At 34.9% G+C, this 17,543-nt stretch overlaps 1 pseudogene; it reads left to right on the top strand.

Annotated features, from left to right (window-relative positions):
* The first annotated feature begins 930 nt into the window (after positions 1-930).
* On the top strand, positions 931-1,548 carry LOC101045957 (prefoldin subunit 2 pseudogene; annotated as a pseudogene).
* The last annotated feature ends 15,995 nt before the right edge of the window (positions 1,549-17,543 follow it).

The raw sequence follows: 17,543 nt of genomic DNA, 5'->3' as shown, positions 1-17,543 counted from the left end.
AAGACGTTAAAAATATATGTAAATGTTGAAATATTTACTATTAATTGAGCCAAATTCTGCCCATACAGCTTTAAAACATTTAAATATTTTATTATTAGGATTTTATCTAGGACAAGCAGCAAACGTTTTGCTGTCTGAGCAGCCAGCCTTTTACCTGAGCCAAGGGAACGGAGGTGAAGGGAGCCATAGCAGCTGCTCCCCAGGAGCAGAACCTGCCCCTTGCCACCTGGGAGTGGCCTGCCAGGCTTGTTTGTGGCTTCAGATTCAAGTGGTGACTGAAGGCATGTCTCTTTTGAATCACATAGTTATTTACATTTCTAGGAGACCAGTTTTCTGACCAGGAGTTAAACCCAGACCACAGCAATAAAATAATGAAATCTTAACTACCAGACCATAGGCTGGAGTGGCACAGTTTTATAAATCATGCAGGGAATCCAAAGAAGGGAGTTTGAGTGTATAAATGATATTAACTTTGGATCTAGGTTACATTTCTGTTTTTTGTTTTGTTTAACTTTCTCAAAACTATTTCTTAGGTGAGGTATGACATTATTATGTATCTTAAAATTGGATCATCCCATAAATACAAATAAGGCAATTGCTTAGGGTGAGATATCTGCAAAAGCTTTTTCAGATGTATGAATCTTAATAGGAAAGTTCTATTGTCTGACCATGGACAATGAATATTTCTAATTGTGTACTTATGTCAGTGACTACTCAGTCCAATAAACCTCTTCACAGTAAGACCAGGAATTAATTTTCCAGGCGTAGAGTAAGTTTTAACCATTTAAGCAAGACATATTTCTGGAAGGGGCATAGAAGAGGCAGCCCCCAACTTCCACCAAAATTTATTTCCAGAGATATGCTAACATAGCAAAAGATCTTTGTTACATGGGCAGTTAAGAATGATATTATGGGCCGGAAAACCAGCGGGCGATGGAGATAGCGGAGAACAGCAGTCGCTCCGGCAAGAGCAGCGGGAGCGGCGCGGGGAAGGGGGCGGTGTCCGCAGAACAGGTGATTGCTGGCTTTAACCGCCTTCGGCAGGAACAGCGGGGCCTGGCATCCAAAGCAGCTGAGTTGGAGATGGAGTTGAATGAGCACAGCCTAGGGATCGATACACTGAAGGAGGTAGATGAAACTCGTAAGTGCTACCGCATGGTTGGAGGAGTGCTCGTGGAGCGAACTGTCAAAGAGGTGCTTCCTGCTTTGGAGAACAACAAGGAGCAGATACAGAAGATCACTGAGACACTGACACAGCAGCTTCAGGCCAAGGGAAAAGAACTAAATGAATTCCGGGAAAAGCGCAACATTCGTCTCATGGGAGAAGATGAGAAGCCAGCAGCCAAGGAAAACTCAGAAGGGGCTGGGGCTAAGGCCAGCTCAGCTGGAGTGTTGGTCTCCTAGGGACCAAGGCCTTTGCATTTTTTTTCTACCCTGACTCCCACTTCTAATTTCTCTTTATTGTTATTATTATTATTTTCTCTGCTATTGTAATATTTTTTGTTAATTGAATGTTTTGGTTAGATTGCTAAAAAGAAAAAAAAAGAATGATATTATTTGTGAGAATAATATTTCCAATCTCCTCATGAGCACATGGGCCTGTAGACATGTTGGGTTGCCTCTAGTCACATAACCCCTAATCTGTGACATTGGGCAGGCGTGTCTGGGATTAGACTTTCTCCACACTAAACAAACAAAAAAATTGAGGTAACAAAATTCCCTTATGTATGAGACTCTCAAATAAGATAATCTCCCCTGAGAGCTTGGCATGTTTAGAAAAAAGAGTGTGCTGCTTCATATTTTATATGTGTTGGGGTTCCCATACCTTTCCATCTGACCACTGAACATGACCTGAAAATCATGTACCCCTGAATGGTGCAGACAAAGAGAGAGTGCTCTCACTTGCTTGTAAGTCAAGCTCTCAAGGACATAAAACGAGACCAGAAGACAACCTTATCTGATTTTTATTTTGAGGATCCAGAGCACAAGTCATCTAAATAGAAGCTAGTCTGATGAAAACTATAAATCTTACTACTTTGTGAAAGGCTCAGACAATGGGCTTATAGGTAAGCCCTTTTCTACCCTATGGTACCTCTCTTGATAACAAAATGACACAGGAAGTCAAAGACAAAGGAAAAAAGTATATTTCCAGAAAGAAAAAGGATCATATATGAATATTTATAAAAAACACACACAAGAGTTGCCACACCTAACATTAGTCATACAAAGTCTTTTCTTGCATTAATCTTAAATTTGGAAAAAAAAAAAAAAGAGAGAGAGAGACAACCAGAATTTTTATTGTCTGCTGGACAAAATTCCACAGACAGAGATCCACTGGAAATTTGATTGGTAAGACCCTTTTGCTGGCTTTCAGGTCCTGGGTTCCCTTGACTGCAGCTCCCAGAAGAGCAGAGTGGATTTGGTTTACCTTGTTCCCTTTGCCAAGCTTGTAAGGGCCATGAGGGAAAGATTTTCTCTTCACCCGCTGAAGGTTCACAAAAAATGAACTGACAAAGGGCAGATCAATAGGAAAAAAAAAAAAAAAAGCCATACAAATTCATTTTAACATGCATAATACTGGGAAATTGCAGCAGAATGCCCAATAACCCAATGCAGTGTAGATGCTTACACACTTTTTTATAGGAGAAGGAGAGATGGAGTATAGAAGGAAATAACTTTGGGGGAAGAAAGAATGGACTCAGGAGGCAGACATTGTCTTGTGAATGATTCTCTTTCAAAATTGAATGGGACCAGAGAACAAAATATAGTTTGGGACAAAGTTTGAAATCCTTCTGGACCCTAGGTGTGGTGTTTAATTTTCAATCTCTTTCTCTGTTATATGAATTTTAATCTTCTCTGGTTAATGAAATTTCAGAGAAGAGACTGAAGGCAATTGCATTCCATTTTTGGAGATCTGGTTTCTACGTAGATAAGGGAACTTCAGAGAACAGCCTCATTCTGTGCTTTGGGAGAGACAGAGGAGTAACAGACAAAGGGGATGGGGTTGGGGTGGGAGTCAGAGAGGCCTCGAGGCTGCTTCTTTAGTCCAGCAAGTCAAAGAACCATATTTTAGGGTATCCAATTTTAAGTCCTAACATTTCCAAAGCATGAGAAACGGCACTGTTACCATGGGCTTGTGGTCAACTGAGACAACAACAGCAAAAATTCCTATAGAATGTGTCTTCTGCTTGAACTGGCATTGTTTATGAACCACTGCAGTGAAAGAGTCCTTGTCACATGCAAATGTGTTGGACATCTTGCTCCCCTAACTCTCTCTTTTCTTGACATCTTTCTACTTCTCTTTGCCTTGTTCTTGTTCTTTGAATGCCAGAATGTTCTTTTGGGCATTTTTCCAATATGAACTTAAACATCACCACCTTAAACAAAGGTTCTCAAACAGACCTGTCTAAATTAGTCAACATCTCCACTCCAGTTAATCTCTATTCTATCACTGTACTTATTCACTTAATAACAAAGATAGTGCTTATTACTACCTATACAAAACTTATTTTACTTGTTGGTTTGCCTATTTAGCAAATATTATATCCTGCTGGAATATAAACTTCATTAGGACTATGTTTTTCTGTTTTTATCTATTTTATACCAAGCTATTAACCCATGATTGACATTCAAAGTTTCTTTGATAACTTATCCATATATATTGATCAATATATTCATTCATACATCAAATAAACATTTACTTAGCACTTACTATAGGCTAGGCATTTTTTTCTAAGGCATAGGGGATACAGGAAATGAAAAAGACAAAATATCTGCCCTTATGACTATTGTAGTCTAGAGATACAGACAAACAATAAACAAATAGGCAACAGATAGCATATGAGAAGTTGATAGGTGCTATGGAAAAAAATAAGGGACACAAGAGAGAATAGGTGTCATTTGGAAGGGAGGGTTTATGTTACATATGCTAATAAAGGAAGTCCTCAAGGTGAATGTGACATTTGAACAGAACATTGAAAGAAATGGAATAGTTACTGTAATTAACAAAGGGAATATTTTAAATGGCCTAAAGAGAGGAGTGATCTGGCTCTCATATCAGAAACACCATTTCCGCTCTTGGATTGAGTATGTATTGTTGGGGGCAGGATCTGGTGGAAGTAAGGAGACCATGGTACACAGTATATAATTGTCCAGGTAAGAAGTAGCATCGTTTTGGACCAGGATATTAGTAGTAAATTTCAGAAGACTTGTTTTATACATTTTGAAGTTACAGAATATGGAATTTGCTAATGAAACAGATATATAATGTGAAAAAAAGAGGGAAGGTTAAGGACAACTCCTAGATTTTTGGCCTGACTCCTTAGAAGGATGGAATTGCCAGGTACAGAGAAGACCTGTGGGAAGAACAGGCTTGGGGTAAGGAGTATAACTGGGGCATGTTAAGATGATAGAAGGTGAGAGAGGCCGGGCACGGTGGCTCAAGCCTGTAATCCCAGCACTTTGGGAGGCCGAGGTGGGTGGATCACGAGGTCAAGAGATCGAGACCATCCTGGCCAACATGGTGAAACCCCGTCTCTACTAAAAATACAAAAAATTAGCTGGGCATGGTGGCTCGTGCCTGTAATCCCAGCTACTCAGGAGGCTGAGGCAGGAGAATTGCCTGAACCCAGGAGGCAGAGGTTGCGGTGAGCCGAGATTGCGCCATTGCACTCCAGCCTGGGTAACAAGAGTGAAACTCCATCTCAAAAAAAAAAAAAAAAAAAAAAAAAAGAAGGTTAGAGAGACCTTCCTGCTTCTGCAGTTTGCCCAATTTCCTTCAGTTTAAAATACTCAGTATGTCAAGGTGCCATATTTTGAGGTAGCATTTCCTGTACCCCATTAGTAGAATAAGGGCCTTTGCAATGCTGCAGGAGTAGGAACTTAATAGAGGTGAAAGGAAGGGGACCCCCCTGGTGTTGGATTAAGAAATAGTTCAAAAGAATTGATACTTACCTGAAACATGAATGATGTGTAAGTGTTAGCTAAGTCAAGAATAGAATTTAGAGTGTTCATTTGCTTATTCTTGAAATTCTGCTCATGTAAAATGGGGAATTTTATTTACAAAGGAAAGTTTTGTTTATAAAGGAAAGATAAGATTGTATTGTACATTTCATGGAATAACTTGAATACATTAATAGAAAGTTATTCTTGGGGTGCATTTTGATGTTGCAAGTTTTCTAGATGTACAGTATTATTACAGAGTTGTGAACAAATACTGTTGGGTGCCCAGATCCTCCTTCAGGACCACAGTCCTAATTTTCCCAACTCCTTAGAGCATCCTCTCATCTGGAAGTTGCCTTCTGATGAAGGAAGTCCATCTTCCAAGGATAGCCTTCCTCCCTAGGGTCAGCACGGATCTAATGACTATTTACGGCCAGGGTACAAGAGATTGTCTGACACCTTGAGTTAGGACACATCTGAAAAGGCATTTCAGCTCTGCAAATCTCTATGAAGTTGCCTGATGGCTCTGTTGAAACTGCATGAGTTCAATGTCTTCTTCAATCAGTTCTACTTCCCTCACTCCTTTAAAGATATTATTTTTAAAGATACTACTCAGCAAACCTTTGGTAAGCACATTTCTGCCTCAGAATCTATTTCCTGAGGAACAGTGATAGACAGCATCATTTAAATAATCTGCAGTAGACTAATGTAGCAAATGGCTTTTAGACTCCCCAGTTAGAATTAAGAATGTTCCCTTTGTAAAAATATTATAATTTTGGATTAAATCAATAAAAATGTTGTGAGTTCTTGTTAACATAGACTGAGTTTGGATTTGGATTTTGTAGCTTGTATCATTAGATGAGTGAGTAGATGAATATATAACACCTGATCAGAGAGAATAACCTAAAGCCTAAGATGAAAGGCTCTACCAAATGCTCCCACTCTTTTTTGACCTGTTTGTCTGTATTCTCAAATTTTAGAACTTTAATTTGGACATCTCTTTAAGAAGACCAAGTAGAAAACATCCAGAATAGGACACAGATGACCCAAATTATGGAGGGTCAAGTAGCCAATCTTACACACATGAAGGGTTTAATGAAGAAATAGATTTAGCCCTAAGAAGTTGAAGTCACATTGGACATATGAAGATACGATGAATGGAAATTATAAAGATGCAGTTACTGCTTATTATCAAGATAACTGGTTTACATTTGGAAAAATATATCCTGTTAGGTCCCAAATGCACCGAACAAACTGGAATGAAGGTGATCAGGAGCCAGGGATGTTGTGGAAGAGATACCGAGATAGTCTTGCTTTGATTTTGCAAAATTGAGACGTGCACCAGGAACAATCTTAGGTTGAACTTCTTATCTATACAATGTGGTAATCTACACAAAAATAGAAAAACATGCATCAAATATATGCATGTTAAATGAATAAGTACAGAAATCTGTATACTAGTGTGCATAGTTGTAGATAGGGAGACAAATGTTTTCAGATGAGATTGCACCTTAGCTTTGGTTCACTTATTTTCACTGTTTTAGAGCATTCCACTGGATGCATACAGGACAATGTGTTTATCATCCTTTTTGTGGAAGTATGAATGTGGTAGTTTATTTGCTTTTGTGATTACTGTTAGTACACACTATGCTGGTATGCATATTCTTGTGCATGTTTCCAAGTGCACATGTATAAGAATTTCTCTAGAATACATAACTAATAGAAGCATGACTGATCTCAAGGTGTGAGAATCATTTCCTTTAATGGAAAATGCCAAATAATTTGCTAAAGTGATCAATATTCACTTCTACCAGCCTTATGTAAAAATCAATTGCTTCCAGACAGCACCAATAAGACAGTCTGACTTCTTTATGTTTTCCAGTGCATTGGGCATGAAATACTCTAGTACAGAGACTTTAAATTTCACTGTGTTGATTATTGAGAAATTGAGGGTCTTTTCATATAAGTCACATGATATCTTTCTTTCCTGTTCTATGAAATGCAAGATCATTGCTTATAGTGTTTGTGTCGGTGGGGAGGTACACAAGTGTTTAAAAAATCTTTTTCTCAGGAGTTCTTTATATATTTTGGATCTAGTCTTCATTAGTTATATATGTATGAAGTATCTTCTTTCAGTTTGTATCGTCCTTTTATTTGCTTAATAACTTTTTGAATTAATGGAAAAGTTAATTTTAATATGTTCTGATGTATTTGTCCTTTATGGTTTACATTTATTAAGTGTTGTTTAAGAGGTTATTTTCTATGGAAGTGCTTTAGTACATTTTCTGTTGTTGCAATAGAATATCACTGATTGGGTAATTTATAAAAAAAAGAAAGTTTATTTAGCTCATGTTTCTGAAACTGGGAAGTCCTAAAGCATGGCGCTGGCTTCTTGTGAGGGACTTCCTGCATCACAACATGGCAGAGGGCATTGCATGGTCAGCTGGTGAGAATGTGCATGTGTGCCAGTGTAGATCTTGTTTTCTCATCTTATGAAGCCACAAGTCTCATCATGGAGGCTCCTCACCCCTCTGACCTAATTATCTCCCATATCTTCCACCTCCAATCAACATACGAATTTTGGAATCAAGTCTCCGACACATGAAATTTGAGGGGCACATTCAAACCATAGCAGCAAGATTTTTGAGAGATACCCCTATTTTTTTTAAAATTTGTATTTATAATTTAGATACTTACACTGAAATTTTTAAACTAACTCAATGATTCCTGTAAATAGTGTGGAGTAAAGATCCAAAATTCATTTTTTAAAATTTTGTAGATGAGTGATTGCTCTGGCCAAATTTATTGAAAACTTTTGTTTTTTCTCCTAGCAGTGTACTTGATCACTATCAACTTAATTTGGGATGTAGATCTGATTCCAACTCTGTAGGGTTCCTCATCTATACTGTCTTACTCTGATTTCTTTTCTGGATACAGTACTGTAACTAAAGTCTTGATATTTGGTAGTGTTTGACCATTTTTAATATCGTAAATGTATTGTTTATTTTTCTACTTTTCTCTTCCATATACATTTTAGCATCAGGTAATAATTTTTTTTAAGACTGTTGGGATTTTTAATGGGATTATATTGAAACTATAGCTTATTTAGGAGGAAACTGTGTTATTTCAATATTGCATTGACTGATTTGTAAACTTCATTTACCTAAATATTTTCTAATGTCTTCCAATAGGCATCTATAACCTTTTCCATGAAACGCTTGCAAATTCTACACTTTAAAAGATCCATGCTGAATTATGTTCTATTTTAATGATTGCGTCGCATATCTTTCACTTGTTTGCATTTTTCAATTATATCTATTTTAAATAATACCATTTATTGCATATTAATAACCTTAATATTTTCACAACCAAATGTCCTTAGAATACTAATCTCATCATTTAAAAGAAAGTTTAAAAACCTATGAAAAATGAAGACAAGAGGAGAACAGCTTGAAGACATGTAAGCATTCCAGCCAACCTCATTCCAGTGATGGAAAAAAATTACAATTCTTATGAATGGATTTTTATAAATCCAGCTTTTGTGTTTTTCACTGTGATGTGTCTACTGCTAAGAAATTGTGCTCTGACTTGTTCAGATACTGAGTTCTATTCTTGTTGGATTGGTCCTTTGGGGTTTATGATAGATAGAAAAGTAAAATCTAACACCTTTACCCCCACTTTCATCCTTCCTTCAAAAGAAACTATTCTGTTACTTTTTCTGAAGTTTCTATTGACAAGACATCAATCATTTTATTTGTATACCACTTTTCACAGTATTAAAAGTGCCTCACAAAACTAGTTAACACTCAGTTCTCAATATAGACGACAAGTTATTTGTTCAAAAGGCAAGCTTATCAAGACTGCAGCACTTACCCTTCTGGTTGCAGAGCTATATTGGCTGAATATGAAATAAGGGTAGAAACTCTGTGGCCATGCCTTAGACAAGCAGAGGTACTGTGAAACTCTCTGCATCAGTTTCTTGTAATTGCAAGCTGCAAGCTCCTGGGTATTCGAGGGGCCATAGGTACTCACAAGGTAAAAGGATGTGCCAGATTCTCCAGGAGCCTTTCATATGTATCTGCCATAAGACTCAAATCTCTAGGCTAAAATTTATCATGGAGTACAGTTTTAGGGGAAACACTCAGTAACCAAGTCTCAATGCCTAAGGTAATTTTAACTAAAACTGAATACAAACACACCATTTCTTTATTGGCAAAATGTGCAATCACTTTTTGTTTCAGCCATTCTTCTATATGAGCCATTCATTCAGATGGAGTCTACCTTCTCACTTTCTCTGCAGGCACTGCATCTTCTGCCTTGCTCTACCCTGCCCCATGACCTTTCTTCCAGGTTATCATTAGCATACTTCCCTTGTCTTTCCAGTCACCATATTACACTGGCGTGATTCGCCCTCTCTCTCATCTGAATAATTTACCCTAAATTTACATTCTTCATAAAATTTTTTTCAATAGTATCTTAGGTATAAATTATATTTGCATATATGTATCTATGCTGTCTGTGACTATCAGTTTGATGCCAGACTTATGTGATCATGTAAATTTCTCTTTGAGTTCGACAGGCCAGCTGTGTAATTATAATCATGGTGTAATACATATGTACATGCAAGCGCACGTGCGTGCACACACACACACACACACACACACACACAGCTTGTATGTATTAATTTTTCATACTATTATTTATAAGTTGCTGTAGAAAATTTCTTTATTTACTTATGTTCTTCCTATTATAGTGCTACTGAAAACTTGAAACAGAGGATGTGTATCTTTATTCCCTAATTTCTTCAAGAAACAAAATAAAAACCTATGCCTGTAAAAGACTGTACATAACAATTCTTAAGTGACTGGTATAAGTAAGAAGCAGGATAATTTTGTTTTATATACTACTAATAGTAAAAAAGTGTGTGGCCATGAAAAATTTGTATATGTTTTAATATACATAGTTATTTTTAAATAATTACAAATATGAATTAAATGTACAGATAAATTTATACACATTATATAATTATAGTAATCAAGAAATTAGGTACTTATAGTATAAAACATTATAAATAAGTATGTCTATAGTAAAGAGAGATTATTATCCTTTATAATAACATAAAGCTAATTATAATATTAAGAATTTATTTCAATAGTTATTAAAATATATAATTTATCATTGGTATCAGTGGGTTGATTCTTTAGAAAAAACAAAATTTTATGATTTTTACTAAAGAAGCATTGTTATGACCTGAAAAAAAAATTTATAGCATCTAACTTGTGCAAAGGTTTTCTTCTCAACAAATTCTTCTATTAAAACATATTTACAGCCATAAAACAACCTTTAAGCCACATTTTACTAAGTCCTAAAGCAGATGAAAATCAAATGCAGATGTGGAATGGGAGCCAAACAGATGCTGAAAAACTCTGTCAATATCCTAAAGGAATCCATTTCCTATCAGAAAGAAACTTAATTTCTACTATAAAGAATTTGATTATGTATTGTTATACAAAATGTGATTAATGTTTTGTGGTGATTAATCAACTGCAAAATATATAATTATGCCATCTGTATTTTTCCAGCTTCTTGTCACTTACAAATTCTGCAGGAGAGTTCGGAGGTGGGGTGTTGAGAACTTGTGGCATTTGGAGAGCTTTAAAGCCACAGGAGACTAGTCTGGGGGAACAGCGCAACTTAAAGACCTGGTGCTTATTCTAATGGAAAAAGTACTAAAGAACATAAACAAAGAGACCCCAAAAGCCCATTGGCTCCCTGCAGAATGAAACACTGATAAGAGGCCCATAACTTCCCAGACACAGCAAGAATTAGCGCTTCTAGATAAATTGCCATTTGCTTTTCACTCCAGAAACAGGTTACAAACTTCATCTTGGCTCGTGGAAGTAATAGCTACAGTGCCAAGCAAGGCTTATAATTTATTTCAAAACAAATAAAGTGCATACTTTTGCATTTTCATTCCACTATAATTCAAGTTGTAAGACATTTACATTTCAATGTAAATGAAAACTGTTAAGAGTTGTATTTACTTGAGTGTCCCAGTTGGACAAAGTTTCAATAGAGTTGAGTTGCTTATTAAGTTCAATTCTGGAGCACATTAGGGTTTAAAATATGATTTTGACCTAGATAATGCTAGATAATATGTTTCATTTTTTTTTTTTCATTTTACTATGCTTTAGGGGAAGCATTATATGGAAACAACTTAAAATGAATTTTGTTTCAAATTCTTGATAGTTTTTCATGAGAATAGCATTTTATCTCTGTGCCATGTAGTAGCATAAAGAGTTGTTGTAGTTGATTTTCTCTTAGCATGCTACCTTGACCATGGGTTTACATCAGAATCACATGGAATCCACTTTTAAACATAACTTCTGGGCCATGCCTGCAGATAATGCTTGAGTTGTATAGGGGTGGGGTCTCAACATTGGTGATTTTAGAATTTCCAAGATAAATTTCAGGTAATGTGTATCCAAAATGAATATGCAATAGGCCAATGGTTCTTCAAGTGTGGTCTCCAGATCGCCAGCATGAGCAACAGCTGGAACCTTTTTTAACATGCAAATTATCAGACTCCACTTCAGACCTACTGAATCCAAACTTCTGAGAATGGGGTCCAGTGATCTGTGATGCAGTAAGCCCTACAGATAACTTTGGGGCATATGAATTGTTCTTCAAACTTCAGCTGGCATCAGAATCAGAATGTCTGATACTGTAGGTTTGGGGTGTGCCTTACTAATTTTAATTTCTAAGTAGCTTCTATGTAGTACTGATGCTGCTTACTCAGGAACTATACTTTGGTCATTACTAGGCTAAAGTGTTGCAGAAATATAACCTGAAAATAACAAGACAATGTGTTTAGATGTGTTTTAATCTGTTAAGTAGTACAGTTTTTGATCTAAAAATTATTCTTTTCTAAAATTTATTTTGGGAGACTGAGGTCACAGTAACCTTAAACTCCTGGTCTCAAGTAATCCTCCTACCTCAGCCTCTCAAGTAGCTAGATTGCAGGTGTTTTCTATAGTGTTCAGCTAATTATTTATTTATTTTTTCTAGAGACAGCATCTTGCCATATTGACTAAACTGGTTTCAAACTCCTAGCCTCAAGGAATCCTCCCACCTCAGTCTTCCAAAGCAATGGAATTACAGTCTGCACTCAGCCTAGAATTACTCTCCTTTAAAAGATAGTCTTTGTAAAACTTTCAGTTTTAAATCACACCAAGTGATACTCAATAGCTTCTGTCCCACTTTTAGAACAAAAGCTATTTGTGGGCAGGAGCTCATGTCTTCTTCATTACTGACAGCACAATTTAGCTCACAATAAACATTTGTAGAATGAAGGAGTAAATGAAAGCCTTCATTTCTTTTGTTTTATACTGGCTTATAAACAACATAAATTTATTTTCTAGAGGCTGGAAATCCCAAGATCAAGGTACTGTCAGATTCAGTGTCTGATGAGGGCTCACTTCTTGGTTCATAGATAGCCACAATTTTGCTGTGGCCTCACATAGTAGAAGGAGAAAGAGAACTCTCTGGGGCCTCTTTTATAAGGGCACTAATCTCATTCATGGGGTCTCTCTGTTCATGACCTAATCAACTTCCAAAAACCTTATCGCCAAACACCATCACATTGGGGATTAAGTTTCAATGAATGAATTTGCATGGAGTTGGGGAAACATTTTTTATGGCATCACATGTCCTGATAAGTGTGTCAATGGAGGGCTAGCATTTAAAACTTTTATAGTAACTTATCAGATTGTGTTATGTCTGTTTTCATGTAACAATAAAAAACACATTAGGGCTTGTATTTTTTAATCCCTGGTTTAACTTCATTTTATTTCCATACATTTAATATCTACTTTAAGCTCATTGTATTTTACGATATTTATTTTTTATAAAAGTATTCATATACAATAGATTGGTGGGGGAACATGTAAAATGTGTTATATATATATATATATATAAAATATAGTTTAAAAAGTATAACCAATCTGGCTAGTCTGAGTAGAACTTCTTGAACCAGAAATTACAGCCTCAAACAATGACTGCTTGATAGGAATGTTTTTAATGATCTAGCAACTAAAATTTGGAGGAATATCAGCTAATAGTTGGAGAAACAAGTGTTCTGCTATCCAGGGTACTGAATCGTCATTTCTCACTAGGGCTGCTTATTTTTTCCAACCTTGTAACACTGATTACTCTAGACCAACCTCAATAAACATGTATTTTTATTGAAATAATCAGTAAACTCAGTCTGGACAAAGATTTGACTTTTTTCCCATAGCTTTTTGTTTCAATTCATTGACAAGCTCTTTAGAAATAATATTGACCAGAGGTATTTCTGGGTAAAAGAATGAATCGATTCAGTTTCCGAATTCATTACAAGCAGATATCTATTGTCTTTTTAAAAAATTTCTGAACCAGTTGTTATAAATCTGAACAAACAGTTGATGCTACCACTGCAGTTATTTTTCACTTACATGGCTCTAACATCTGTAAACCTTTGATATTGTGAGTCAAAATTATGAATCTGCCATTAGCAACTTACACAGGACAGAATAACTCACAAAGGAGAGACCACATTTTCTTTTCTTTCTTTGTATACATTTTCTGATAATTGCAATAATGAAATTGGAAAAATAAAAAGAATTTTATGGCAGTTTAATTGGGTTTGGAGAATTTTTACCAGTTTTAAGACTCTGTGTTTGATATAACTAAATGATAGCAGAGGATAAGTAATGATTTTTTAGGGAAGCAGTTTTTGTAGGATAATTTCCTTCTTTTTCTCCTTCATCTAGAGAGAGGAAGAAAAGAATTTGAGAAATTAAAGGCTTAGGAAAGGAGGAGGAGAGCTTCTCTGTGAGAAAGGCTGACATGGATGCAGCCTCAAAAATGTTATTCTTACTGCAGTGGAAAGTCTTTGCACCTTTACATTACTCTTAAAGGGATTTGATAAGAGCTTCAGTTAAATGTTTCAGGGAAGTGATAGCAGAGTTGACTGTTTAACATCAAATCTCCTCCAATGTATAAAAACAGAGTGTATTTAACATATTTTACCAAAATTGCCAAAGATGTCAGATTCTGTCAAATGTGGCATATTTTCTCAAGACCTCAAAGAGACTTTTTAATTTATCAATTTAGTGAGGAATGTGTGATCTGCACCACATGTTCAAATCACCAGGTGGCTACAAAAAAAAAAAGAAGCAGCCAACATAAAATATTGCTAAATGTTGATAAGCAACACTATCACTCATCAGGATGACTTAAAAAGAAACAAATTCCTTAGTTAGAATTTGGAGGTATTTCACAAAAAAAGAAAGTTTTTTTTTTTTTTTTAGGAGAAAGAAAAATCAGAATTCTATAATAAAAAATATGTATTTTAGGTGAGAAATATAGTAAAACAGAACCACCCACACAACCTAAATGCATAATGAGTTATTTTAATGATTGTATAATTAATATTACAAAAATATAGCATAATATGTGTAAAGTAATGAATATGAAATTTGGGATGACATTTAACACAAAGTAAAGGCAGTCATATGTAGTGAATTAAAAATAAATAAAAAGATTTTTTAAAACTTTATTAATAATTTAGTCATTGACCTTGTGTGAAGTGTTTCAGAGAAGATGAGAACTGGGAGTTATCACACACTCTTGGTGTAGTACTTTCAGTTGCCATAATTTTCCAAAATTAAATCTCTTTGTAATATCAAAAACTTGGAGGTATCCATTAGGAGAAGAATTTATAACTTTCACATGTTGACAAATGAATTAAAGCAGTCTATTGGTATAGATATAGACTTATATTGAAGATTTTAAATGTAGAGTGAAAAAAATAAAGTTGCAGGATGGTTAAATAGAGAAAGAGATTAAAGCAAATAGCACATTATGCATGGCTTATAAATACATTTGGATGGTAGCTGCTCCAGACAAGTTATGAAAGTGTGTTGAGAAAGAAATGTAATTTCAACTAAATCTGTGAAAGTGACTTAACAACAAAAGATAATCTAAGCAGAAATTACTATTTTGTTAATGCTTAGTAATTTCTAGAGGTCAGTTAGATTATTTTACCTTTAGAATATTTTATAATAAAAGGAGTTGAAGAAACAAAAAATTACATCATATAATTCTGTTTCAGAGTGAAGCCAAACAGATTCTTTTGCTAATTCCATCATTTTTATTTAAAGTGTTTATTGACCTATGTGAACAGAGTATTAGGTTGAACTGACATTGTGTTAACCTGATACATTCCTATCTACAATGTGTTTGCAATTTCAAAGCCCCATCTGGAGAAAAAAATTTGAGAAAGCTGAAATTTTAGTATAGTTTCTTGTTTCTTGTGGTATTTTGTGTAAATAGTTCTAGTTTTCATGAACCATGTTCTCCCTGCATAAACTTTCATAACTTGCAAAAAGAAATTCAACTCAAGGCAAAGCAAAATATATTCATTTTCATTTAATAGCTATATATTGAAAAATATTATTTCTATGTGTTCATTTAATTACAAGCTTCTTTGAAAGAAGTAACTGCTAATGCTTTGTTACAGAACTTCAACTTTCCAAAGATACCATATCAGGGTATCCAATTAAAGGAGGCCATTAAGGAAATATATTGCAATTAAGTTTGCATTCAATAGATAGAACTTGCTGGTAGATAAGAGAAATCATTTAAACGTGGGCTATTTATTTATTTTTACATTTTATCATGTTGATTATCACAGCATGAGGTATTCTTTTAGATTAAAAACATCGCAAATTGTTAAATTTAAAAAATGAAAAAGCCAATATGCACAATTAAACAATTATCACTTTCAACCTAGACTCACAAATGAAAATTAATAGGTAAAACAAGAACACATAAACACTTAGGGGGTCTCAGTTATACTCCCTGCCTCTGTGGCAGCTCCATTAACTTGAAACCTTGGGTTGTTATTAAGAAATTACAGTCTTGCCTTAGGAAAAGAGTAGAGTTATGCTTGTTCATAAGCCTAGGATATATTTCTTATCATCAGGCTTTCTCCCTTCATAGGTGAAATAGATATATGTTTTAACATGTTACATTTAATAAATCCATGGTCCATCTATTTTTTTTCTCAAAATACATTTCCAAACTCTATTAAAGATTATGTAGTAAGTTTGCAACTTGAGGCAAAGCCCATGCTTCAAATATATAGCAATGATAAAGAACATACAAAAGAGTAAATAATAGCAATGGCAATAACACAAGCACTTCATGCAGGTTCAAAAAACCAGATTATACACTTTCATAGAACAGAAATAGAACAGATGCACAAAACTGAGTGCAGTGATGGTGTCAGGCCTTCCGGTCTCCAAGATTATGAACACATAATAGCAATGATATTCACTAATGAATCACCTGTCTAAAGCCAGAGGACAGTGGTCAGAATACTTTGAAACTAGCTTGAAAAAAACAGAAATTTAAGAATCCAGGGAAGCTTGTAGACAAGGTCAAAGATATGTGAACAGAAAATTCAGCAAATCATAGCTGGCTGAATAAAAGGAAGTACAAAATCCCTGATAGTTTAACAAGAAAGATATCTGAACAACAACTGTAAGAATCAAGTTCCAGTGAGAAGGGTGGGCAAAGCTGATATCCGTGAGTCAATGACAGATAAGAAAAGAAGAATGAAATGAAGGAAAGAACAAGAAGAATAAGCCCATACAAAAAACTTTCCATTCAAAATTAGCATTCAATTCAAAATTGCAAAAACATATGAGAAAAATCATGTAGATATGTACACTATTCTATAGTACGTATTTTTATCATATCTATTTCAACATAAATTCCTGGAAAAGATAATTTACCTAGATGAGACTCATTTTATACAAATGTTTTAAAATAGTTTAAACACACTAAATTAGAACAAAATAAAGTTTAAACTTCTCTATACAAAAGGCATAATAAATAATAGACAAGAAACGGCAAAAAAAAAATTATGATGCATCCAAATGGCAAACAATTATTCTCTGGCATATATTAAGAATTTGACAAATCTGTAAGGAAAACACAAGCAACTTAAAGGTTATGAACACACAACACATACAAGAAAAACAGTTAACCATATGTATGAAAAGATGTTCAACCTAAATGTTATCAGGGAAACGAGAATGTAAACAAAATATTTCATCTGCATCTGATTCGTAGAATGTAAGAAGTTTTGCTAATATTATGTGTTGGACATGTCATTTTCTTTAGTAGCCTAATATAAAATTCATAGGTAATATTACCTCCCGATATACATACATTCAAAAATCCAACAATATAATATGATAGTATCATAATATATAGGAGCATAAAGTATGCAAGAAGAAATAAAGAAAAGTAATTTATAATGTGATTATATAGTTTAATATATCAGTGCTTGGGCATGGCAACATAATGTCAGGCATTTCTCTCTATATCACCATGAAAGGGGGTAGCAATGAATACAAATCCTGGCAGTTTTAGTAGAGGATTTAATGGCCATAGGCATTTCTGTCATTAGTGATGTACTTTTTCCAAATAATGACAATTTTTTTTGTACAGATCTGTATCTCTCACCACAAACCCACGCACACGCACACACA

The sequence above is a fragment of the Saimiri boliviensis genome, chromosome 13 (genome assembly GCF_048565385.1).
Source record: "Saimiri boliviensis isolate mSaiBol1 chromosome 13, mSaiBol1.pri, whole genome shotgun sequence".
Classification (NCBI taxonomy): domain Eukaryota; kingdom Metazoa; phylum Chordata; class Mammalia; order Primates; family Cebidae; genus Saimiri; species Saimiri boliviensis.
The sequence above is the reverse complement of the archived record's forward strand: the minus strand, read 5'-3'. Positions and strand labels throughout refer to the sequence as shown.